General features: G+C 43.4%; 1 pseudogene across 1 annotated transcript; it reads right to left on the bottom strand.

Moving 5' to 3' along the window:
- Positions 1-502: 502 nt before the first annotated feature.
- On the bottom strand, positions 503-23,836 carry LOC110987605 (organic cation transporter protein-like; annotated as a pseudogene). Its single transcript, XR_015426166.1, has 10 exons — positions 23,060-23,836; positions 20,520-20,623; positions 12,225-12,379; positions 9,772-9,940; positions 8,793-8,934; positions 8,251-8,336; positions 6,850-7,058; positions 6,270-6,378; positions 5,745-5,953; positions 503-4,381 (listed from the first exon to the last, which is right to left on the bottom strand). The product of XR_015426166.1 is annotated as an organic cation transporter protein-like (transcript).
- Positions 23,837-25,344: the final 1,508 nt, after the last annotated feature.

Genomic DNA, 25,344 nt, shown 5'->3' with positions numbered 1-25,344 from the left:
TCAATGGCTGAGAACCCTCCCCCCTTCAGCCTGGGATCAGGTACATGCCATCAAGCGCCCGCAAACATACCATCTTGCAGGGCAGTTTTTACGTTCCACAGGAAACGTTCTTTGTGCATACCCTGTGGAATAAAAGCACGGGCAGCAAGATGGCGGCCACGCAAACCCTCTATTGTAAGACTTACATGCCGCACTTACGGAAAAGGTATCCTCATCATTTCGATCTAATGACAAAAAAGACTCCAAGATGTCAAACAGGTACAGTTTACGCACAATGTAAAGTCATAAAAGAAACAACGAGTAGTCATTTTGATTGCTCATAATTTCTAAATCATAAAACAAAGGAAGGAATGATGTGATCAAAATAAAGCACAGAAAGGATCAGAACTGACTGCATGACAATAATTTCACAGAGATCTCAGATAAGCGCATCTGTCGCAAGAAGGAATGAGCACATAGGGGAAACACAACACAAAAAGAAGGTAAAGATGTAAAGTTCGCGTTGATTCTCATGACTTGTTTCCTTTGTTTGCGTTTATTATTTTATTTAGAATGGCTATAACATTATTCGAAAATCGTTTGAACTAAAATCTGATGGATGAAAATACAGGAGACCGTGAAATATACATATAAATGGGATAGTTGCATTGCGCCTTTATTTCTTTTTATTTGAAAGCATCTACAATGAAACATCTAAGATGAACCATAGGAACAACTGTGGAGAGCAAATCTATTTCAACTTGGCCCTTAAAATGAATTTAAATGCGGTTTTTACGTATTTGACCTGGAAAATCTATACTTGCCTCTAGGATTTACCTGATCGTCACTGACTAATATTTTTAAGTTAAAAATCAGTGTTGACCGACTAAGTCTGATTCTGTTTTGTCCATAATTTCAAAAAAGTGTTATAATTATTGGAATACTTTGGGATAACCCTGAAGTCCTTTGTTTCAATAGATAAAACAGTAATTATGAGCGATTATCTGTTATCTAAAATCACCTTTTCAACTATTTTGGAAGGATGATGTCCACACCCACATTTTCCCCTTTTTATCCATTATTTGCTGTTTTATTTGTACCAGGTGGCCCTGTCGGTTGCAAAACTGCTTTCCATAAAGTCCTGATTCAAATTACACTAATAAAAAATAAAGCGGATAAACCTGAAAAATAAAATGTCATTAACGAAATCTGGAATTAAAATAAAAATATTGAACAAATACTTTTATTATTTGCAATTAATTTATATAATACACAAGGAAGGTGATTCTTAAACAGACACGTACAGTCTTGATCATTGTCTAGCTTTAACATTCTTTGGGAAATTCGGGTTATTCAAGGTTTAAAATACCAACTACCAAAATAATGTACACAGCAAAAAGCGGACGGGAAATTGAATCAAACAGTTCCTTTTGTAAATCTCACTATCCAACTCTATTGCAAGCTTATCAAATTGAATTATGACTTGGATCAGCATTTCATTCCGCGCGATATTGGCTGACGCGTTGTTTAATTCTACTATTTTGCCGAAATTGGTCGAGAAAAAGCTATTAATCAATAAGAGAATATGGACGGAAGAACGTAATGATCTTTTTGGACTTTAATCTCTTCTGTTTACAAGGAATGACAAGAAAAAGTACAAATATCAAGACATTTGTAGGCCAGATTGGGCAAGGAAATGCAAAGATTGAAATGTCTGAATTTATATGTTCAAAGCGCCAAAATAAATGAAAAATAAAAAACTTCTTTTTCGATGCAACGCCGATGGTCACATGAGACGAATTCACCGAAATTAGGACGAATCAGAATGCTTCAAATTTGAATTATATTGCGCTTTGAATGAAATCCGTTGGTGGATTTTTGAAATTGGTATTAGGAATTGAATTGAACAATGCTAGGGGCCGAAATCAAAGTATCGTCCTGGGAAATTCGTGTGATATAGGTGTTAAAATAATCTGGACAACCTCGATTAATTGTTCACACGTAAGCCTACGTTGCCACATTTTAGCCTTCTTTCCGACATTTTTAGTGGATATTATGCTGATATTACACTTGCTTATGGACATTTGTATTCTTTTGTATGCTCTCTTTGCTTTCTTATTTGTAATCTTTTATCAGTTTATTTATATTTTATAGATAGAAATTGTCTTTGTTAAATGTGGGGTTAAAGATTTACAACCTATACACCTGTGATCTTTGTATTTTGTTAACGCAAGCATTAGAAACTCTTTAAACTGAAACACTCAAAACGAATATACAAAAAATAATATCGAAATTAAGCATGCTTCGAAGGGTCAGACCATATCTTCTTTTTAAAGATTTACAACCTATACACAAGTGATCTTTGTATTTTGTTAACGCAAGCATTAGAAACTCTTTAAACTGAAACACTTAAAACGAATATACAAAAATATAATATCGAAATTAAGCATGCTTCGAAGGGTCAGACCATATCTTCCTTTAGAAAGCTTAACCATGCTTTATAACACGTTTATTCAGCCTTATTTTGATTATTGTTGTCAGATATGGTCAGAAAGATTCCGCATGCATACTGACAAGCTTGAGAAACTTCAGAAACGCGAAGCGAATATTGAACACTGATACTCCGTCCGCTGATCTTTTACACAAGCTAAAGTGGATGCCTTTGAACAAACGGTTTATTTATCACCGTGCTGTACTGATGTTTAAATGTTTGCACGATTTGGCTCCAGTTTACTTAAGTGATGAATTTATTCAAACAAACCAGACTCCCAACTATAACACGAGACAGGCCTATGTCATGAATTCACTTACTGTACCAAGAAGTAAAACCGATTGTTTGAAGAACAGCCCATTTGTCACAGGAATTTCAGAATGGAACAAACTTGATCAGTCACTGACAACAGCAACATCCCTTACCAGTTTGAAGTTATCTTTGAATACGTCCCTCAGGTAGTTTTATTTTGTTTCCGTTGATGCTATTTTTTAATATTTGTATGCATATGTCTCTACTTTTATATTTATGTTTTATATACTTAAAAATATTTTTACTGTATTACTACTGCTTTGTTTTAAATATTTGTGTTGTTTTATGTGTTTTTTTACTAATTTTAATTTCCCATTTATTTTTCATTTTTATTATGTGATAATCTTTTAAAAATCTGAATATTGTGGTATTTTATTTTTAAAGTTCAATCATGTTAATATAGCTTTTAAAGCTGGTTTTCTTTACGTGGTATGGCAGGGCCGTATGGAAGATAATAATAAATAATAATAAAACCACCTTCGTCAGGGCAAGCAGATTCAGTTCTGAATCAGTTCTGTTTTCAAAACCATATTTCACAACCATTTTTAATAACCATAGTAGTAAAACTGCAGTATGAATACGTGACGTGAAAGTGCAAACATTGTTTAAAGTAAAAAGAAATCAAGTTGAGTCTAACAAAAAAAAACAAGCTCGACCAATCATTTAAAACCCTGGGAAGAGTGAAGATTCCCTATGCTATAGAGTCGTTTTGCTTTGCTAATTTCTTAAAAGGCAGTAATTGCGTGAATCCTTCCCTGCCACTTCCCGCTCGAGTTCAGTGGCATCAACTAATGAAATTACTAGGTGCCAGATCTAGTTGAGTTATTTTTTCTTCACATACCATTACCGAATGAGTTATTTTCATAGAGTGCACGTACAGATCTGGGGGGGGGGTTAACACATCCCCCACTCACTTCTTGACGGGGGGGGAGTGTATACTACAGGATTATCTTTGAAAGTAAAGCAGAAAGTAAAAGAATAGAAAATAAACCGATAGTTCAATGTAACTTTTCAGCGGAACACATGTATATGTACAACGTACAGTGTGCTAAACAGCGCCACAGTGTTAGAAATAGTCCAACCACGCCCCCATGGGAGTTCACGGTCCATGGAATTTTGAATTTTTTTATCTTCAGCAACCTACTACTATCGAATCTATGTCCTACAGGCAGGATGTGGAGATAACGCGCCCTATCTCTGTATCGCCGGAAATCTACCCAATCGTGTTAGGGAAAAATGCCCCAAAGCCCCCAAATGCCAAAAAAGCCTTTTTATTGAAACATGCTTTTTATAACTTTACATTACCTAAAGTAATGGTCTTGGTCTTCGCCGGTGTCTTAATTATACAGCACGCGCTGACAGCAGATGTAGCGGTGGCACCGGCAGCCCGTTTTGGATTTCTGTACTTCTTTCATCGGGGGAAATGCCTCATTCTGAGCACAGTGAGCACTGATTACACTTTGGATGATTCTCCAGCGTTTGTTTCATCGTATGTTAGGATCTGTCTGTAGGGTTCCCCTTTGGAGTCGTCTGCGCTACTACTCCCTTCAGGGCTGTTTGGTCTCCTAAACAGTTTCTTCAGTCCAAATCCCTGCCCCTCTGTAGGATGAGAGAATAATCATTCGTTTAGTGTATGGTAGCATTCTACGGTGAGGTATAACGTGTTGCACATCTTCAACAAAGTGTGACCAAGGGCGGATCCAGAACCAAATTTTCGTGGAGCCAAACTTGCTTTTTTTGGGGGGGGGGATTTGGAAATTTTCTTTACCCAATTACGACCTTTCGTAGGGGTGAGGCTTCATTTGGGGGCTTTTTAGACGCCTATAGAAAGAAGGAACACGGACAAAGGGGACAGAAATAAAATTGACAAAATAATGCTTTTCATTTGAAGAAAAATTGACCCTTTATTAAAGGGGGGCCATGGCCCCTTTTTCCCCCGGATATGCCCTTGAAATCCCACATCAGAGCCGTCAAGAAATGCTTTGTTAACCTCTTCTTTAATTCCTTGCCATATTTCCTCACTGCGGGTCTCAAACAAGAACGGCCGTATTGTTTCAGTTCCTTGCTTCACAGAGTTTTGTACGACGTGCGCGGACTCAGTGTATCACCACATTAGTTTGATGGTGTTGATTGAACGTGTCTTGGTCAAAAAGTAATATCTTTATGTCTTAAAAACCATTTTGCATGAAAAGATGCATGCGTCTTCAACGTTACAAGTCATTAGGTTGAGGAATTCAAGAAGAAGCGAACGTGGACTAATCTCAGAATGTGATATCAATGGTGTAAGGATAAATATGCATTTTTTCGCCCTGTGTCAATTAATGAGTCGGGGCCATGACACAGGTAAAACAAAACATATAATTACATACGAAAGCTGATATAATTACGTACAAAAGGTGTTGCGTCTCACAGAGCAGGATTATTTTGGCCCCTCTCACAAACAGGCAGGGGTGGATTCTGCTCCTTTATAGGAACTCGGCTGAGCTATGTTCGTCTTTTTAAACATGTTTAAAAAACTCATTATCAGTATAATTGTGATATTTGAACTCAATCACACAAATGGTTTTGTTGTTACGACCATTTGCAGTTCATGGCTACATGCGTGCCAGCCTGTATGCACTGAGCACCACAATGGAAAAGTGGACATTTTTGGCTGACCTGGTATATTCGATTTTCAAAAACTGGTGCCAAAAAAACCGCAAAGAGTTATTCTAAAACTCCTAAAGGCTCAGCTCTTGCAATGAGAAAAGGCACTGCGACGATATGGGAAAAATGACGGGGGGGGGGACGGGGCGGATACCACCCCTGCTCTTTTAGTGTTATAACCATCACTTCATTTAGTTCGGGATTCGGGTATATCTACAAAGGGTTAGTAGGGTTTAAAAGCCTCTCTTAGGTCAAAGAAAAACACGATTTTTGAACTGATAATTTTTGGTTTACGAAAAGCAAAGCCAACTCTTACTTCCAAATTCCTCCCCTTCCTGGACGGTCTCCAGGAGGCTGTGGTTCAGGGTCTCCGGGAGCAGAAGTGCCAGAGCACCGGCCAGCAGGGAGCATCCCCCAAAGACGATCAGCGGGATAGGCTCCCAGTAGTTGCCCAGGATGAGAATAACAGGGGCTATCACGCCGCTGAGCCGGGCTGACATGGACGACATTCCAACGCCCATGCTCCTGCAAGAGAAATGGAGAGAATTCAGCGTGATGATTGGTCGCATGTGATTTTGCCTTATTCCACCTCTGTGGCACGTGTTTGAATTCCACCCACGCAACTGGAGCTAAACAGCAAAAATACTGACTGACACACGTGATGGTGAATTCGGCCTGAAATGCTCAATGTATGACGTGTGGTAACTATACTTCATAGACCCGTGGTCGACCCAACCCGCCTCTCGAGGCGAATCCATGACACATTCAATACCAGTGGACGAAACGACGACGTATGGAGACTCCTATAGGGTATGCATTTTAGTGAGTTGTCTTGGCTTACCGGACGGGTGTTGGGAAAAGCTCTGCCGAGTAAATGTAGATAATGTTGAATGCCCCAGATATGGCGAATTTTCCTATCATGGCGATAGCCGCACGAAGGCCGCCAGGTGCTGCCAAATAAATAAAAATTTCGTTACTGAGACCAAATCATTCCGTCTCCCTTTATTAGACCAATAAATAAAACAAGTGGCAAGCACGGACCGAGCCCTGAATTCGGTAAACTTGCCTTAGTAACGGCTTTCCTGCATAGTAGGAAAAAAAGCCACTGCGTTTGTTCCAATTTTTTTCTTTTTTTCCCCTTTTTTTCAATTTAGAGGCTCATTCATCGGCATAAACCATTCCCCCCAAAAGGGCATGAAAGTATGAATGGTCACATAAAAAATACCTGATGTCGTCATCAGATACCGTGTAACGGCACCTTAAATGCTGTTCTCAAAGTCAGATACCTACAGAAACTACATACATCCCTTCGCCTTAAAAGCTATACGTAACCAAAAGGGGCTTGAAATAAATTGTGTCTGAACAGAATCTTATTTTATCTGCTTTCGAACAATTTGGGTTTATTTTCTGTGCAAACGTACGAATGAAAATGTTGATGAGACACGTCAGTGCACCAGTGAAGAGAGAGAGACTCAGTAGGAGTCGACGGCCCCATCGCTGGATGGCATACCAGTTGAATACGTAGGCTGGGAGCTCGATAGCTCCGGACACGAAGGCAGCTACGTAGTCGTCCACCCCTAGAGTCGAGGTGCTCAGGGATAGGCCGTAGTACACGAGATTTACCACAAACCTGGACAGCCCCCCCCCCCAAAAAAAACCCGCACACACATACACACATAAAATAGGGCTTGGTAGTTTATAGTAATGTACATGTAACGCCTTTGGAAACAAGAACAACCAAAAAACTGTACAAATTACACTAAAAAATACACTCTTTGGAATATTCATATTCTTAGTTCAGTTTATTTTTCTTAATTCGTCAGTTATTTGTAATAATACAGGTTTTTTTCACCCGAAATAACAAGACGGGCAAAGACATTTTCGAAAACGCACCTCGTCCGTGGAGGCGCGTGGATTTTCAAATAGGCCCCTATGTGTATTTCTATTGGCAGTTTCATGAGCCTTGACCAGGGTGAGGATTTTGACAACCCCGGCCGTCAGGCCTGCTGTACGTGCGTGGTGAAAAAACTGCACGGAGTGCGGCGCAATACCCTTCGCTGCAGCAGGTTTGCTTTCAACAAGTACGGTATATTGCACTCAGGCCGTTATGCTTTGCGAGTGATAGTGAAGCCGTTGCGCCCCACTCCGCGTGCCTTGTCTCGACTCGACATCATGATACGGACAGCTGACGCACGTTCGTACGTTTATGTACACGTACACGCACGCGTGTCTGCGGTGATTCGGTTTGTAAGTCGGTGTACCGTACAAGGGTGGCAGCTCGTTTGCCGTGGTTTGCGTGTGTACGGCCTGGATCCCTACCTGACGGCCGCGTAAACCGCCTTGGACAAGGCTACAGTTTCAAGTACGCCAGAATTAAGAGACTTCGAACGCGCTCGTGTTTCCTCGCACATCCGTGCAATTTGAACGTTGACCGTCAAAAATCACGTGACAGAGAATCATTCATTATTCATTTTGCACTGACGGATATTTGAGGGCGGGAGGCTGAAATCCCAACCCATCCTCTTTAGCTATGACAAATAAGTAAATTCCAGGAAATAGAGAGTATTGCAGATATATCGCCTGACTGTTCAGTCCCCCTTCCTTGAGCAGTGCATTGGTGCAAACATTCGCGCAAACAAGGCCAAGTTAGTTCTGTGCGCCTTCGTGATTGACCACGCGTTCAATCCTTCCGTGTTGACGTTCTAACAATTAATCATTACTTTATAAACAATAGTACATTCCTACTACCTATTGATCCCCCAAAAAGGAAACATTAAGAGGAACCAATTTATACCGTTAAAAAGTCCTGTTTATGCCCTCACCATTGGTAGAAGATGTTCAGCGTCTTTTTGCGCATATTAGGCGTTCGGAAGAGGTCAATCTGGGTCGCTTGCCGGGTCAAAACGGTCTTGGCCGATAGAGAAAAGCAATATACAGATATCCGAAAAGGTTATATATTTGTGAGAAATGCACGGTTTTCCATTATAGCGTGATTGTCTGCATTCAAGGGTGGTTTGAAGGTCGAGCCTGATATTCAGACTTAATTAATTCCAGCAATCATTTAAAATTGACTTCTTAGAATACAATACAGTTTGGAAACATTCCCTGTAGTAATCCATGTACAATGTACTCTGGTGTCTTGGCACCATTTTTCACCCATTGCTACTTCATGACTCTCAGTAAATCGACTGATAACGCAGCATTTGCCATGTGCCTGTATGGAGAAACCAACGCTAACAATCAACCAGATAACCCCTCATTATCGACTATTAAACCTTAAACCCACTGGGAACCATTGAACTCGTGCATATGCTTGTTGGATTCAAAATCATTAGGGTTAACGTTTGTAGCAACTAGAAAGTACCTTTTCTTGAAGTTCGTCCGTCTCACTAAACAAGTTCGCCGGGACGGATGAGCCGTTTACCTTGGCGATTTTACGGATGACCTTCTCGGCTTGTTTAAATTTCCGTTTGGAAATTAACCAGCGGGGAGACTCAGGAAGAAATCTAAAAACAGACACACAGGCTGTAGACAACAAAGTTTCGGGTAGGGGCTCCATGATAGGACACACCTTGCGCCTGGTGTACAATAGGCCGAGACTGAAATTTGTTCTTTGGTACGGAGCCCTAGAAGCGCCATCCGACTCGTTGACAGTCTGGCACTTTTTATGGCAGGCCGACGACATGAATATTAAAGACAGGATATTGACATAATGCATCATGGGATGACACCATCTTAAGATGGATTATTCTGAAAGAGGACATCTAGAGATCAGGATGTTGACATCTTGTGGAATAATTGAAATAAGGAAAAGGATAACGGTATGTTAGGACGTCAACATCGTACTTTCATGATTTGTCATCCCAAGATATAGTCGACAGTTTACTTATGTGATATTCTTTCTTCGGTTATCGGCCTCCCCTCTTTCGGATTTTGTTATGTGATGATTTATAATGACACTCTACACTACAGGACATCGTTATCCCCTGCTAAATTGTCTGGGGATGTGGACATATTACCCAGAGTATGTCATCATCCTAATGGAGAAAAATAAGGCAAGATCTTAACAAGGTTGACGGCACTTTTAGAGCTCCGTACTGAGACAATAATTGGCATTCAACCACCCACTTTCCTTATTTTCTTTAAGAGGAGACAGAAATGGACATCAGTCGTCCAGAAAGCCCACAGTGTACACTAGGACTGCTATAGGTCCGGATACCGGAGTACTGTACGTTGTGTACGCCGATATCCTCTTCAAGACTACCATAATGCGGAGAAAAGTTCCAATTTATACGCAGTCCATCTGTTTACAGATCCTGCCGCCAACAGCTAATCCAACTTACGAGAGGAAGGAGAAGAACAGGAATGAGGGTAACGAGATGGCGAGCTGGAGATGGCGCCAGTCACGGAGGAAGTAAGCACAGATGGCCAGAAGGGTGTAGCCGATGGAAAAATAAATGGAAAATAATGTACCGGCCAAGCTACGATAGGCAGGTCCAACAAGTTCTGACACTAGGAAAAAGCACACGAAGATATCACGTATTACTCGCGAACGCTGGCATTAGATTATTTTTAAACAAATCCCAATACGAGTTTTTGTTTCCTGGACACGAAGACAATGGCGAGCTTGAATACATTATGTTGAAGTCAACATTTCGTGTCAGGCTAAAAGATTTCCGTTGGATTTCCATGATCAGCCAAAATTGAAGTGAAGGCCTGCCGACAAGGAACAAAACTGATTAAATTAAAGGTGTTTACAAGGCATAGCAATTTTCAGAAGTAATTAGTAGAACAATTTCAGATTGTCACAAATACATGTTTGCTTAGTCTGTTTATGACTGGTTTCTGGGGTCAACTAGCTCCCTTCTTCATCTCCAGTTAAAACGTCAAATAATGTAAAAAAAATTGAATGTATCCCCTACGCTAACCTTGTATTTCCCAACTAAAATTGGCGGTGTAAGATAACTGACTAGCATGCATCGAACGAAACGCGACATCACAGAGAGTACTAATCGAGTCCATTTTACCCAAATCCGAGTCCTTGGTACCTGAGTCTGAGTCTCAGTCTTTGCTATTCAAGTCCAAGTCCTTGCTACTCGTCCAAGTCCTTACTGTTCGAGTATGAAGTCTAAGTCTTTTCTATTGAAGTCCAAGTCCTTGCTATTCAAGTCCTAGTGCTTGTTGAGTTTGAGTCCGAGTCTTTGTGTCTGAGTATGAGTGCGAGTCCTTTTTTGAATCATCAAGAAGTGTTCTGATCGACATCAGTTCACTAATGTACAACTCACAAATATCACTCATCGTGACGGTTTAAAAGGACATCATCTATTAAAAGCAATTTATATTTTGCTGCTTTTTGTTACTTGTAGGGGCCTGCGCCTTCATTTTGGACCCCCAACCAAAAAAGCTGACACCTTGTGGGGCTGTATTTTGCACTGGGGGAGAACAAAACCCTCTACAAGTACCAGAAAGATGTTACTTTAATTAATGTCCCATCAAAAGCAGTCAGGCACAGCAAATATTTGGGAAAATACAGAGCCGTGATGAAGGAAAAAACTGTTGAAACATGAGGCACAAGCTATTTCAAGGTTAAGGCCTTGAAATGAGTAAAAATGAAGAAGAAAGTGTCACGTATCTATGTGGAAACGTCGAAAGACATTGAAGGCCACCATCGGCAAGCTATAAAAACATCTTACACAGAGAACAAAAAACGTTCTTCCATGACAGCACCAAAATTCAAGACAAAGTTGAAAAATGATGGGTTGTGCCACGTAGCCAGGCTGCCTCTGGTCGTACATTACTTTCTGTTGCCGGATATTACTTTGTGAGGCAGTCGGGCTATGCCAGACATAATTCTAAACGCAACACAATGGATGCGTAACTTTCAAAGATTTGGCTGTTTTGATGACCGATTTTGATGAAGTATAAAAGTAAAACTTTTCCATGAGTGTATCCCATAAAAAAGTGGTTCAACATTTTAGCGAAAATAGACAGAAAACATTTTAGTTCTTTTTTTAACAAAATTTGCAAAGATAATAAAAATAACTAAAGTAAGTGCTTCAATACCATTGTAAACAATGTATGGCATGTACAATGTTTCATCTTATTTAGGCTGACCCCCCCGGAAAAATTCCTGGATCCGCCCCAATTCTAGGGTGTATTGCAAAAGTACAGTACCATCTCGAAATTAAACTTAACCATGTCGCGCAAGCCAGTAGGCCAGTGAAGTTGCAGGTTGAGCATAGTCTCATTAGTCCGATTCCAAGGATGAATTTCACTCTTCCCTATCCAATCAGGTGTCGTATGCGAGTCTTTCGTCAGGGAACTGAGCCACCGAGCCTGTACGGGCACTCACGGACGTACGTATGGTTTTGCACACACTGTACGTCACGTGTCCGGGCCTTCACCGTACACCGTACCGCGGACCGCACTCAAATAGAGCTACACGGCGCTAACACAACAGAGCAGCTAGATGGACTTCCCAGGCATATTTGCTTGAAACCTAAAATTTATGTCCTCATTATGAAATTGCTATAAAGCTAAACGTGGATAATTTATTTTTGGCGGATTCGGATCGAGTCCAGTCTACTCCTCCTTATTTGAGGGAGAGTCCGAGTCCAATCGAGTTTACTAGTCCGAGTCCAATCAGGAATCAGCCCGGATTCCCGTCCGAGTCCGGTCTCAAATCTGTCAGCACTGAAAGGAAATTCACAGGTACCCTTCCTGTTGCCATTGTATACCCTCATGTGGCTTACTGAGGTCGTAATTCACAGACAAGCGGCTTTTATTATAAGCTAACCTAAAACAAATGTCACCAGGTATACACCAAAAACGGCTGCTGCGATGAAGAAGCGAAGAGCGCTGTAAGCAGCCAGAGTGGGCACCAGGATAAGAAGGGTTGAGGTAAGGCACGCTACAGACAGACTGGTGAAGATGGTGAACCTCCGACCAACCCTACCAAAAAAAAAACAAACAAACAAAAAACCAAACAAAAACCGCATAAAATGGACAACTGAGAGGGGATAGAACTCAACCAATCCAATCGTAACTCCACGGACCAAACCTGTCTCTAAAGCCCTGTCTAATACAACCCAAAACCAACGTGGAATTTGCGTGCGCCAAGCACTAAACTAAAAAATTGCTGACACGAAGAGCAACTAAACCCAACCGAACCCAATCCCATCTTTTTGGTGTCCCACCCATTGGTGGATCTAAGTCTTGTCCAACGCGGTCTCAGCGCTTTCTTGTCGAAGAGAAATTATCGGGCCTCAGGCCTCAAGCAAGGGATCCATAGTAAATTAGCTACCCGACCCTCTCAAGGCAATTTGATGAAACTTGACGTTTTGAAATTTTGAGTTATGGACAAAATATGGGTGATCTGTGGACACTTTTTCCATTGAGCATGGTTACAAAATTGCACAGTTTTATACAATTGTACAGTAGTTTAATTTGCATAATATGCATATATCTTGGAATTGAGCCTATTGGTTTCTCTGACCATGAAAATGTGAGTGTGGAAACTTGATTTGTTTAAACCAGGTACTTAGATTTGAAATTACAATGAAAATAGGTTTTTTATGCTAATATGCATATCATGCAAATTGAACTATTTTCCCATGCTAAGATTCTTTAGCACTTTTAGGCTGGTGTTCGGGGGATCATTCTGAAATACCCTGCGGTGAAATTAATTCTTTTGCAATAAGTGTTCGGTCTCCCCCCCCAAAAAAAAGATCTCCTGGATTGACTGGACTAATACCTCAGTCTCCCTATTCAACGACGTGCAACTTAACAGTGTATTAACATTTAATAATGCCCGCTGAGAAGTGATAATGCCCGCTGCGTAAAACACGCTCTGGTACCTGGATACGAGACAGTTAACTCCATCCCTGCTGGTCTTGAGGATGCGAGCAACGCGCCACCCGTGCGCCAAGTTTATATACAAAGTCATTCTATTGGACAACTTTCAATAGGAATATACCATAAAATGGACGGGGGTGTTCTGGAAAATGAAGGGAAAGTTTAGAACAATATCGTTGGAGACCCATCATACTTCTGTGGACTTCTTTTGACTCTTTGAATAAAAAGGTATTTATGATTCGGAATATATATGCTTGGCCTGCAGCTCTGGCATTAGTCGCGTTCATTCTCCTGTGCCGGTCTTAAACGCACGTTTAAGTCCGGCCAAGCACAAATAGGTATTCCCGTATTAAAATGTATAACACGCTGCTGCATAATGTGTAAGCATGTATCTTAAATATCAAAGGGATCATTGTTAAAAGTCTATATGGATTGTGTCTGACTTGCAAACTCTGACATTTTCAATCTTGCTTAATTAATGGATAGACAAATGAAATCCAACATATTTGAAATTATAAATTTCACGAAGTAAATGCCATGCCGCTGGACAGTCAATTTTTGTTTTAGATGAAATGCACCGAAAGTCTCAAAGATTATTTATTTTGGCGTATAAAATCAAATGCCACCGTATCTAAAGCAGGTAACCAAATACGGTACATTGTTTTGCCGTGAAATGTATCAAAAAGCTTTTTGACTGTTGAGGTAGCAAAGGAGAACGTAGCGTTTTCTCATGAAATGTATCTACTCTGTAGGAAAAAACTAAACAACAGAACGATATACGGCATATGGACACGTCGTATACATTGCATATACATGTACACTCACATCGATATACAGCGTATGAGCACATCGTATACATGTACATGTACATTGTATGTAAACACACAGGTACGGTACAGTGTACATGTACGAAGCGCATTGCATGCACGTACACCATTCGTCTCCCGTGGTTAAGGAAACTGAGGAAAATGCTTCTTTTTCTCCAACTAGGATTACTCCTTCGAGCTGGATTTTTTGATGATGATTTCCTGGACTGTTCCTCTTCATTTTGCCACAGATAACCTTGACCCCCAAATGTGTTACGTAACAATACTCTATGGTGTGTATAGGGATTGGAAATGTAGGGGGCACCCCTTCGTCCCCTATCTTTCTGAGTATAATTATATTAGTGGAAGGGTCTACTTTAGATTGGTTTCGTCTCGTATGAATATAGCGCCCCCTACTGGTATTGCTATTCGACTGTGCTCGCCAGCGCATGTCGCCTGCACGGTGCACTGGCCAAAACAGTACATAGTAAAACCTGTCTTGGGGCAGGGCTGTGGGTACAGACGCGTGAGTGCGGGTAGTGTGCATTTGTACAAAACGAGCAGAAGGGGTGCACGTACATGTGTGTGTACATGCCATGCGTAGCCTGTCGAGTCGACGGGCGTGGACGCGTGACTGCGCGCGCGTAGTGTGCATTTGCACAACACAAGCAGGGTGCACATACATGTACACAGCGTGCATGTACTGTGTGCAGTAGACCAGATTTGCGGATAATAGTGTCACGCGCAGACGCTATGGTTTATATCGTCATTTAATACAGTGATGAGTTTTGCTGGTTTGGGACAAAACCATCAAGATTTACGTATGTGAGTGCGCGTGCGCGTAACGACTTGGCAAAAAACACATGAATTTATAGGCATCACGTAGGCACAGCGCGCTAGCTGGACCAGCGTGAACAGGTGCGCGCACCGTATCAGGCTAGATTTGCCCAACGCCTTATGCAACCCAACCTTGCCCGATAAGACTTTTGCAAGTTAACTTTGACCCAAATCTGGTACACTGAGTTCTTTCAATTCCTCCCCCACAGAAGTGTGGATCGGGTCTCCTAGTGATACTTACCCCTGTCCAGCCTACATGTGCAAATTTCCCATGTGCCTATTAAAATTCGCTGAGAAGACTTTATTATGCATGCTGCCCCTTGACCCTCTACAATGCACTGCGATCCCGCCTCCATGTTCGTCCTTCCTTTCGAAGCGCAGGAACGCCCCGGAGCAAAAAAGTGGGGAAGGACGGGCGGGAGCGGCTGGGCAGGGCTAAGTATCACTAGGAGACCCGACCCACACTTCTGTGGGGGAGGAGTCTCCTACGTTCACGTACCCCTGCCCAGCCTACATAATGCAGAGTGGCACCGTACCCTGGAGGTGGGTCGGCGACGGAAGCTAGTGTTGTTATTAAAAGAATATAGACGGGCGTCGCTCAAGCAAACAATCACCAGAAGATAGAAATGTCTATGATGAAGTATTCACCGTACGGCCCGGGGCAGTACTGGGCACTGTCCGGACCGCCGAACACAAGGTTGCTGAGCCAAGGGATATTTCGCTCTGCAGAACATCTTGTAGATAGCACTCGGTGAAGGTGGAGGGGGATCTCCAGCAAGCCGCCTGGCAGATTTCCGCCAGAGGAACTCCTCTGAAGTATGACCAGGACGCGGAAGCGGCCCAAGTATTGAGGGCCCTTATGCGAGATCGGGTCATCTCGTCATGTTGTGCCGGCCAGTCTCGGTTCGCGAAGATGATGGCCGAGACCGTCCATTGGGCAATAGTGTCCTTTGACGCTGAATGGAAGGGTTTTGTCGAAGTGATGAAGAGCCGAGAGTTAGACTCTCGGCGACGCTTGGTCCTGGCAAGGTACCACTTGAGGGTGCGGACTGGATACCATATCTTGTCAAAGTCATCTCCCAAAAGTGAGGCTATGTCGGGAACGAATATGCCGAGAGGCCAGAAGGTAGGCGTCTGGCTTTTCGTCAAAAACTTGATGGCTGGGATATTAGACTAACCCAATGCGGCTCCCAGTGGATGTGACCTTCGGCCATCGATAGAGCATGAAGTTCGCTACAGTGTCTTGATGTAATAACCGCAAGGAGGAATATCAGTTTGATGCTGAGATAGATATTAGATGCATCAGAAGGCAGCTCGAAGGGAGGATCGACAAGAACGCGTGAGCCGCTTCCAAGGTCCTAGGATAGCACGAGGCGTTTTGACATGAGGACGCTTGACAGACATTCCTCGACAAAGATGGTGGATAGCAGCGTTATAAGAGACTGTCAATCCATCGCTGAAGCCCAAATGAACGGCTGCCAAGGCCGACTAGAAATTCCGGATTGTGGTAATCCGGAGGCCCAAGTGGAACAGATACATAAAAAGGTCTGTGACAGAACTCACAGGAGCTTCGGTTGGAGAAGCATCGTGGTCGTCGCACCATCTGGTAAAATGTTGTAGTCGGATGTTGTAAATTTGCGAGTGGACAGTTGTCGACCCCGGGCCGTCATGGACGCGGCGTCCGCAGAAAGGCCCGACACCCCGAAGGATCGTTAGACAACGTCCAGCACGTGAAGTGAAGATCCCCCGGTGCTCGATGGAGGACCCCTGACTTGGGTTGACGAAGAATGTCCTGCCTGGTCGGAAGGACCAGTGGTCATCGTACCAGAAGTCTTGTTAGTCTCGGAAACCATGGTTGGTGAGGCCAGAACGGGGCGATGATGAGGACCCGACACGGCACCCTCAGAGAGTGTGACTGCTATGCTGTTGTTGGTTCCTGCTACGTGGACGGCTTGGAGTGTGATCTTTTGTTCGTTCGTCCACATGAAGAGATGCCACACAAGGGTGCAGCGTTGGGGGAGCGAGTGCCGCCCTGGCGGTTGATGTACATCACTGCCGTGGAGTTGTCGCTCTGGACTCGAAAGGAACGACCCACTAGGGTGAAGAGCGTTAAACACCGCTTGGAGCTCTAACTTGTTGCTGTGTTTGTCTTGAGAGGCGGTGGTCCCAGACCATGGAGGCATGGAGCGGAAGGGCTCACTTATAAATAGATGCTGAAGTATTCACAATAAGGAAAGAAAAGTGAGCCCTGTTACATTGTACTATGTTCGATGTGGCCATTTGAATCCTGAATTTGGAGATCTACGGCCGTATCATTACGTGCACGGGGAATTAAGATCATTCCGTATGCACTGAAGAAATACAAAAATTGCAGGTAAGGAGCGACCAAAGATTGTAGACCGCTCCATAACCAGTACTGTCGACGTACATCAAAGCGCTGAAACTTTTCCATTCATCTGCTGGAATAGAGATCGCGAAAAAATAAAAAGGTAAAAATCAACAAATACTTGCCAAGGCCGCCTTTTCGTTTCGATTACGCTGGGCGCAGCCGGAAAGGCAACCGTAGCCCCGAGCCCCAGGGATCCCCTATATCCCGACTGCAAACACCACCCACGTCCCTCCCAGCCCACCTCCGCAGCCAGAGTGATTTCCAACGACACACCGTCGTGAACCTCAGCCAACGCTCCCTGTCGACCACTGAGACAGATGCCCTGTCCCTAGGCATGAACTTCGCCACCTCACCACTCGCAGTCCCCCTAGCCGACATCATCCAAGCCATAGAACCTGCCATACGGAAGCTTGACAAGACAACAGCCGGTAACATCCGAGTCAAGATCCACCAAGCACTAAAACACGCCAAACCGGTCAAGCCCAACCTCACCAGACCCGAAGTTGAAGCCCTCCGTGATCTTCGCAGCGACAAAGTCCATCCACATCATCACGGCCGACAAGGGCAACGCCACCGTGGTCATGGATCGTGTGGCTTACCCCAACAAAGTACAAGACATCCTCACACCCGGCACCTACTGCCCCCTACCCAAGGACCCCACTCAAGCCGTCGAGAAACGCATCACCAGCCACCTCCTCGCCCTCCACCGCTCCAACTCCGCCCCAGCAGACCTCCACCGTCGCCTCCGCCTGTCAGCGTCTACCTGTCCAAGATTCTTTGGTCAAACCAAGATCCACAAGCTGGACGCCCCCCTGCGCCCCACTGACGTACGAGACTGCCCACTTCCTGACCGGCATCCTCCAGCCCCTGGTCGGCAACACACCATATCTCCAACTCCGCCCAGTTCGTGAAGCTCACGAGAAACATGTCACTCCATCAAACAGACATCATGGTGAGCTTCGACGTGGTGTTGCTATTCACCAATGTTCCCACCGAAGAAGCATGCCAAATTGCCAAAGATCGACTGGACAGCGACCCCTCCGTCGCTGACCGCACAACCCTCTCCTCCGCCCAGATCGCCGACCTCATCCGCCTCTGCGTTTCTTCTAGCTACTTCAAGTTCCAAGATCAGTTCTACGAGCATACAGATGGGACCTCCATGGGATCCCCTCACCGCCCACCTCAAACCCACCATTTGGCTGCGCTATGTTGACGACACATTCGACATATGCCCCCATGGTCAAGATCACCTCCAAGAATTCCTCGAGTACCTCAACAAGCAACACCCCACTATCAATTTCACCATGGAACAAGAACAAGACGGACATCTCTCCTTATTAGATGTTCACCTGTCCAGAAACCCAGACGGCACCCTCAACCACCGTGTCCACCGCAAGCCCACCCACACCGCCCAGTACCTGCATCAGAGATCTATCCACCACCCAGCCATCAAGACCTCAGTCAACCGCACCCTGGGCCGCAGAGCCCTACGAGATCTGCGACCAGAACAACCTGCGCCAAGAACTCCACCACATCAAGTCCGCCCTCAAGATGAACGGCTACCGCACCCAAGGTATCAACCTTTCCAAGCCCTCCCCCAGGACGTTAGGGTCACCTATACCCGAAGTCCCCTGTGGCATTAGGGTCACTCATACCCGAAACCCCCCAAGCCCCCACCCCCACAGTATGTCTACCGTACCTGGGCCCCACCTCCCACCAACTCCGGAGCATCCTGCAGACGGCCAGGCTGCACTTCACACCCACAAGGACACACACTCATCCAACAGTCGCCCCGGTGTATATCGCATTCCGTATGAATGCGGGCAAGTATACATCGGGGAAAGAACCTCCCCACCAGACTCCAAGAACCCAGCTCGCACGGCCGACGAGGAGAATACGACAAGTCGGCCATCATCAAACATGCACACTCCACGGACCACTGCATCGAATGGGATAAAGTAGAACTCATCGCTCCCATCCAGAACTGGCTCCCAAGGAGAATTCGAGAAGTCATCGAGATTTTCCGGCACAACACCCTACCCCAAGACATCGGTTTCAAGCTCAGCGACATTTGGCGCCTACTACTAGCACCCAAGCAGACACCCACTCCCGGGCAGTAGGGTCCCTATACCCGAAACCCATGGCCCCCACCCCAAGCGTTAGGGTCTTCTCTACCCGAAGCCAACCCCCCCCCGGCATAAGGGTCCCCTATACCCGAACCCAAGGTTTCCCGCCAATTCCAGGATCCAACACCTTCACGCAACACCGCACACACTGAGTCACTCAACCCGCGAATCCCGTTCCACGCTCCACCGCTTCCAGATTACCTTTAACTAGCTATCAACTGCCTTACCAAACGATAAGAAATCACTCTTTATTTCGTAATAGTCAATTCACAAAACTCCAAACTCCGAAAATTCCATAAAAGACACGTCCGTAAACGATAGGCGCTGAGAAAAGAAGGATGAAAATGGCGGCGGTATCGCAGTGCATTGTGGAGGTTCAAAGGGCAGCATGTATAATCAAGTCTTTTCAGCGAATTGTAATAGGCACATGGGAAATTTGCATATATAGGCTGTGCAGGGGTATGTGGACGCAGGAGACTCATGTGCACATAACAACTTCAATTCTCCTTACTAAAACCACTGTTGCTATACCTCATGATTCGGAGCAAGCTTTTGCTTAGTTACATAAGAGACGCCTTGCAACAATACACTGTTCTCAATGGATAAGAAGGGCACAAAGGAACCAGTCAATCCAAGAGGTGGTGGTCGCTATGCAAAAGCTCGCCCCGAATCACGAGTCATAGCAAGTGTATTTAGTCTGGGGAATTGAAATCGTTATGTTTATGTGCAGTCAGATAACTCAGTGCACAAGATTTTATTCAAAATTAACTCGCAAATGGCTTATTCAATCGAACCCAATCCGGCCTACTCGTACAACTGAGAAAGACCATTAGAAAATGTGCTATACAACGCACCAGTACTTTCAAAACCCGTTCAAAATTCTATAATTCACATTCCAGCACCGCTATAGGCCTATAAAGTATCTTCATAAAAAGCAACAAGGAATTCACGCCATCACTGTACAAGTGAATGACTTCATTTGAACAGAAGACGATCCATTTGTTCATGAACACCATCCCACAGTAGTTCTCGGCAATACCCTTGGTGAAATGGGAGGGCACATTTATACATGTATTTACCAATCAGCCACAGCACCCCACACGAAAGAGCCCGTCAAAAAGCCCCCGAAGTAAACTGATTGAGCTAGCCCGGGTAGATCCCCTCTGGAGCATACCAAATCAAACTGCAAGCAAAACAGAACAAATGACACAATGAAAAAAGTGACATAATGAAAAAAATGTGACATAATGAAAAAAATGTGACATAATGAAAAAGAAAAACCAATGTAGGAGTGGAAAAGAGACATGCATACTAAAATACGGTTTTGTCTATTTTTAAACAAAGCTAATCGCCTAACGGGACCTTATTTTGAAACGCCTGTGCACGGAAACTCCGTACTAAATCAGAATTGATATTTTCCAAGTGCAATGAAACTCACAAAACCTCTGAGGTGTTCTCAGTTGAAGAATCAACGAACATGCTGAGGGTGGCACAGGCGTAAAATCCCGGGGGATGGGGATATATATCCACCCCCACACTTCAGTTTGAGGTGGGGGCGTCTCATCTCCCACACACTGTTTTGTCGTGAGCAAAAAAATTAAAGTGGATGGCGAAGAATATTTCAGACTTCCAACGACTAAAATGCATTCTATATCTCTCAAGGAAGGAGAACAATTTAAAAAGCCGTAAAATGTCATTCTGAAAACATATTACACATGAACATTAATATCATGAACATCGACGTCTATATAGAGTCATATTGCGTCATATCCCACCCACCTTTCTGCATCTCCCATCCCCTCAATTTCCAGCACAGGTACACACGCTTCCAGGAAAAACTTCAAAGGAAAATGAGCATCAAAGGCGTTAAAAGGAACTAAAAATTCACGCTTCCCCGCCTAAAATTAATGTACGCGGACATGTGGTCAATATAAAGTGTACGAAGAGCCCTATGACTCTTGACTGACTGCCACATTCTCATAGAAAAAATCACAAAACAAAGTCAACTGGGGGTAGGCAGTACAGAAGCATGGAAAGGCCACTGTCAATTTTTTAGAAGTCCTGTATTTTGCCGAGGCGAAACAAGGATAACCACTCTTTCTTTCGGGGAAGGAATGAGTATTCTTTTAAGAACGATGAAAAACTAGGACAACCATTTCAGAAAAACAATAGAGTATGCACGTACCACAGGATTACCAATGGCAGGTGGCCCGCCATGAAGCCAGGCTGGATCCATTAATTGCTGCCCAAATTTCTGTTTTTTTGCCCCACTGGTACGGTCTCTAGCTCTCTGCACATCACGGGGTCATTGTTTACCACGGCAAACACATGCACAAAATTAAGCCCCAACGGAGGGGAATAAGCGAAAATGCCCATTTGAGTCCCATATTTCATTTTGTCGAATGGGCTTACTTGAGTCCACCTGTCAATGGTTTACTGTTCTTACGGCATAATGGACTGTAAGGAATATACAGAAGTTTTTAAAGTGGGGTTATAAGTCACCCTCTGCCATAGGCATCCATCGTCTCTTTAAATCAGGCCCTATCCCTTGTTACTTGACAGCTGTTTTATGAAGGATGATTTGACCTAAAGGTGCTGGCTCAGAACCAACGCCGTAAACACGTACACAGAGCAGAGTGCTCGGAGATTTAACTCTGATGTGGCGCGAAAAAACAAAGCCTGAAATGCATGCCAACTCGGAATGCGTGTCCAAAGGGTTATAGCTCCCAAAAAATTGGCGAAAAGAATTGCTAGAATGCACACAATATGCTGTATGGCAGGTTTAATTGAATAACTGTGGGAATTAACTGCAGTTTCGTGTTTGTTTTTCTTTGTTTATGTATATAATGGGCTATTGTTTCCGTTTCAGGGACATATTTTCACTCTGTAAAGCTAGATTGCTGTATTAAATGATGGTTTCTGCGCACAATTGATGCTGAGGGTTAGCTGATCACATTTAAAACTTCATTTTAAATGTTACTCTTAAAATTATAGCAATACTTGAATGCTTTATTAAAAAGACGTTACAGACTAACAACGCAGGCCTAGTGATTTTACTGTTCAATGTTTGATTTTCTTTTTATCGTCTCCATTTTCACGGCTTTTCCCTATTTTGTACATAGCTAGTTAATCGTGTAATTTTCGATGCCTTGAAATGCTATGCCATAAAACAGCTTTACATTTTTTAAAGCTTACATCAAACACGGGAATGACAATATCCTTTAAACACACACACATGCTATGAAAGGTTCAGATCCAGGCGCGGGTCTACAGGTCTTCTTTTATCTATTTTTTTTTGGGGGGGTAGACCCTTGGCACATGACGTGATCACCTGTTAACGTTTGCTGCTCCTCTGTTAGTTTTATATTTTGTAAATGTTTTTGGTATTTTTTATGGGGGGGGTTAGCAAAAGTTCTAGCCCCCAGTAGATTCGTGCCTGTTCAAACACTGGAATAAATATGTTGACATACGAGCAGCCATGCGTAGGTAACCTATAGCTCCACTAGATTGGAAGCCCGTTTCTCGAGCACTGACTGCACGCTGCAGAAAGTGCATTACAAGTTTCCGTTGGTTACTAATTAGAATAATATTAGTTGCAACAAGGGGTAATATTAATTACATCTTGAATAATGGTGCTATGATACTGCGAGCGATCATACTCCCATCCTCTATCGCAGGGTATAGTCTCATTGCTGGCCTCATCCCTCTGCAGTGTTCCATTGGTGCCATTCCCTTCCAGTTCCCCGTCCCAAGCTTCCACGTACCGCTCACACTTTGAGTACACGACCTGGCCTTCCTTGTCCACTGTGAACGGGATGGTGAGCTCCTTCTGTTGGTTCAGACACTCCACCGCAGTCTCGAGGTCTAGCCCGGTGCAGTTCAGGGATTGATCGGCCGTCACGGCGCACCAGTGGTCGGTCTCTGCCGCCAGGAACACCTGGGCGATGGCATGGAAAGCAAAAGTTATGCCAACCAGATTATCTTCTGGTACCTGCCAAACGCACCAATGTGCGTCAAGATGTTGTCAAATTGCATTACTTCAGTTCACGGTAGAAGCTGGGGAACTGTTGAATTGACGTGCGGGAAACACTCCGTCAAGTAATCCAACAAATCGTATCGAAAACCGCCTTTCGAAAACCGCAACGTTAGACCACAAGTTTACTCAAGGACTTGAATGTAGGGCCTACATGTACAATAGCCAACAACGTTCGTTTCCCTGCCACATCTATGGGTTGTGTGTACTAGTTCCATGGTTACAGCCATATGCAAGATGACGCAAGACAGTACAACAGACGTCAACGCTTTGAACCACCGTCCTCGCATGTGACGAATCTCGCCATAGGTCGTGTGAATAAAACTATCAAATGCTATAAAGTTCAAGCAAACAGCAAAATCGTTTACTGAGAAGTAAAACCATTAAGAATAAGCAAATGCTTTAATGAGTATGAATGAAATGTTTCTTTTACTATTCAGCAATCTACTAGTAAAATTGGCAAATGCTTTAAGCTTGTGGCTGACTGCACAGCCGAATGGTTTTACACAGTAGGGCTTCCGTTGTCTGCATGTACAGATACACACAGTGCAGCACGGTGCTGTATCTTGAGACATCGGCATGGCAGATAAGCATGATGGCAGTAATTTTGATTGCAAAACCCTTGATAAAACAAATTTCTCTGCCACTTGCAAATCGGTACAACTGCTTGCATATATTTTCTTCAGATTCCCTCCTAAAGGCATACAGCTTTTCTTTTCGAATGACATTCATGAACGCCGCCAGTTTGAACATAAGTAAATGCTCCTCGTTTTCAAGCTTACCCTGACCCAGTCGTGAAAAATGTCAAGTATAAAATACTCCAATTTTGTAGAACTTACTCATTTTTATTCATACAAAATGAAGCAACTGTTTATTGTCAAGCACAAGTTTAAAGAGTAAAAAGTAAATACTTTTACTTTTTAGCAATTGCACTAAAAAGTATTTGCTTCGTTATTATTCATACAAACACAAGTAAATGTTTCAAAAAAGTCTCATACAAAAATTTCCATTTTTTTGCCTAAAGCATATTTAATGCTGGATCTGCTCTGACGTCGGCAACACGTAAGCAACAGCATCTGTACATGCACGTTCAAGGTCATGGTGTACCTACCTGAAGCCCAACGTGGCGCATTCTGATCTTGGCAGCATTCCCTGCGTGAGCTCCTCGTTTGATGGCTGGTAATCACTGCTGGAAATACCCACATACATGTACAAGGTTCAAAATGGCTGCCGATGATGTAAACAAACTCTGATCTTTCTTCCTTTCTCTGTAACAACATTCAAGGGTAGTTCCAATCAGTTTGAATGTTTTAATACAGACCTTCAAAATGCACCTTTGTGTCTCGATTAACCTCATTTTCAACTTTTGTTTCATAATTTCAAAGGGTATTTTTCTGCCGGGTTTTTATGCTAATGACGTTGCCATATCCACTAGTAAAGCTGTGATGTCATCCGGGAAGAAAGCCTAAATGCTATACATGTACTTTTTTTGTACACACTTTTTTCTGATTCGTTGTTTTTTATGTGCATAGCAAGAAGTGAACACCAATACTTTTGTCAGAATTGTTTTCAGTAAGTAAATTCTGGGTTCACAACTTTAAGTAAAAAACCTATGCAATGAACTATTGTCTTTGCTGGATGGCATCATAGCCGAACAGCGCACTCAGTTGTCCAGGAAAGCATGGATAATTTTAGGTGTTTAAAAAGTGCACTTTTCAGCGCATTTAACCAAAATGGGAAGGTAAAAGAGTCTTCACACATTAAAGAAAAGTACAAGTATAAAGTTGCAGAAAAGTTGTGTTTAATAAAAATTCAATTTGGCTACCCTTTTGTTACCTCTTACAGTCCATTTCAATACGTTTCAATTGTCC

Source organism: Acanthaster planci, linkage group LG08 (genome assembly GCF_054643075.1).
Source record: "Acanthaster planci isolate LZ-2023a linkage group LG08, COTS_SCS, whole genome shotgun sequence".
NCBI lineage: Eukaryota > Metazoa > Echinodermata > Asteroidea > Valvatida > Acanthasteridae > Acanthaster > Acanthaster planci.
Note: the sequence above shows the minus strand (reverse complement) of the source record. Positions and strands in the feature narration are given on the sequence as shown.